Raw genomic sequence first — 2,123 nt, 5'->3', positions numbered from 1 at the left:
ACTCATAAATATGGAGAACAAACTGAGGGTTGCTGGAGGGGTTGTGGGGGGGGATGGGCTAAATGGGGAAGGGGCATTAAGGAATCTACTCCTGAAATCATTGCTTCATTATATACTAATTTGGATGTAAATTTTTAAAAATAAAAAATAAAGTTAAATTAAAAAAATTTTGTTTTTGTTTTAAATTACAGTGCAGTGACTCATGGGATGAGGCACAGCCTTGCTGTGGGTCTTATCAAGGAGGACCCTGATTCTCACACACTACCAGTCCAAAGAAGCAACAGGAAACAAGAACAGAGCTGTGGGCGCCATGCTGTGGTAACAGAAGAAGGCAGTTTCTCTGGAGCCACGCTGCCCTCTGTGGGGCCGAGGCAACCAGCGGAACCACAAGCAAAGATTCGCCAACAGGAACTTGTGTGCGGGGCTGCTGTTGGTGAGATGACGTAAGTTATAATGATGTTGCTAAGCTTTTTTACAATGTGTGCAAAATTGGGAAAAATGATGGGCACACGTTGGAAATGTTGTGGATCTGGTTCCAGTCCATTGGGATAAAGTGAATATTGAAATAAAGAGAGTCAAGTGAACTTTTTGCTTTCCTGGTGCACATAAAGTTATGTTTATACCGTACTGTAGTCTGTGAAATGGGCAATAGCATTATGTCTAACGACACAGTGTTCGTAGCTTAATTTAAAAATATTCCAAAAAACAAGTAAAAGTAAATTTAAAAATAAAAAATAAAAATAATCCATTGTTGGGGCGCCTGGGTGGCTCAGTCGGTTGAGCGTCCGACTTCGGCTCAGGTCGTGATCTCACGGCTCGTGGGTTCGAGCCCCACCTCGGGCTCTGTGCTGCCAGTTCGGAGCCTGGAAACCGCTTCGGATTCTGCGTCTCCCTCTCTCTCTGCCCCTAACCCACTTGCATTCTGTCTCTGTCTCTCTCAAAAATAAATAAACATTTAAAAAAAAAATTTTAAAAACACTTAAAATACTCTATTGTTAGGCCGCCTGGGTGGCTCAGGCGGTTGAGCGTCTGACTCTTGATTTCGTCTCAGGTCATGATCTCACAGTTGTGGGATTGAGCGCCAATTTGGGCTCTGTGCTGACAGGGCAGAGCCTGCTTGGAATTCTCTCTCTGCCTCTCTCTCTCTTTCTCTCTCTCTCTCAAAAATAAATAAATACACTTAAAAAAACAAAAATAAATAAATACTCTACTGTTAAGAAGCATTAGCCATCATCTGTCTGGGTTTTCAGCGAGCCACGATCTTTTTGCTGGTGGGGGGTCTTCCCTCAGGGTTGAAGGCTGCTGACCCCTCAGGGCAGTGGCGGCTGACCCCGCAGGGAGGTGGCGGCTGTGGCCATCTCTGGAAATAAGACGACTGTGACGTTTGCCACGTTGACTGACTCTTCTCTCAAGAACGATTTCTCTGTAGCACGTGATGCTGTTTGGTAGCATTTTACACACAGAACTTCCTTCAAACCCGGAGTCTATCCTGTCACACCCTGTCTGCTGCTCTGTCAGCTAAGTTCGTGTGATATTCTCAATTCCGTGTTGTCATTTTGACACTCTTCACAGCATCGTCACCAGGAGCACACTCCGTCTCAGGAAACCACTTTCTTTGTTCATCCACGGGAAGCAAGTCCCCGTCCGTTGGAGTTTTATCCTGAGGTGGCCCAGATCCCTGCCGTCTTCAGGCCCCCCTTCTGCTTCCGGTTCTCCTGTTGCCACACGTCTGCCGTCAGAACACACACGCATTTATCCACCCTCTTTGCTGTCACACGTGCATACTTTGTGATGCCCCCAAAACACCTGCAGTGATAACATCGAAGATTACTGATCACAGATCCTTACGCCAAATATAGCGATAGCGAGAACCTTTGGGATATTGTGAGAATTACCACGATGTGACCCAGACACACGAAGTGAGCAGATGCTTTTGGAAACAAGTGGTGCCAACGGACTTGCTGGACTCAGGGTTGCCACAAACCCGCAATTTGTAACAAGCACGTGCTCTGCCAAGCACAACAAGGCGAAGCAGTACAACGAGGTGTGCCTGAACGAGCGCGGAGCGTCATCGTCGTGCGATGTTGGAAAATGAGAGCGAATCTGCTCTGTGGCGACTCTGT

General features: G+C 46.6%; 1 non-coding gene across 1 annotated transcript; it reads left to right on the top strand.

Annotated features, from left to right (window-relative positions):
* The first annotated feature begins 758 nt into the window (after positions 1–758).
* TRNAR-UCG (transfer RNA arginine (anticodon UCG)) lies at positions 759–843 on the top strand. Its single transcript has one exon. It is a non-coding gene; the product is annotated as a tRNA-Arg (tRNA).
* Positions 844–2,123: the final 1,280 nt, after the last annotated feature.

The sequence above is a fragment of the Puma concolor genome, chromosome D4, assembly GCF_028749965.1.
Source record: "Puma concolor isolate L17-30 chromosome D4, mPumCon1.1.hap2, whole genome shotgun sequence".
NCBI classification, from domain to species: domain Eukaryota; kingdom Metazoa; phylum Chordata; class Mammalia; order Carnivora; family Felidae; genus Puma; species Puma concolor.
Note: the sequence above shows the minus strand (reverse complement) of the source record. Positions and strands in the feature narration are given on the sequence as shown.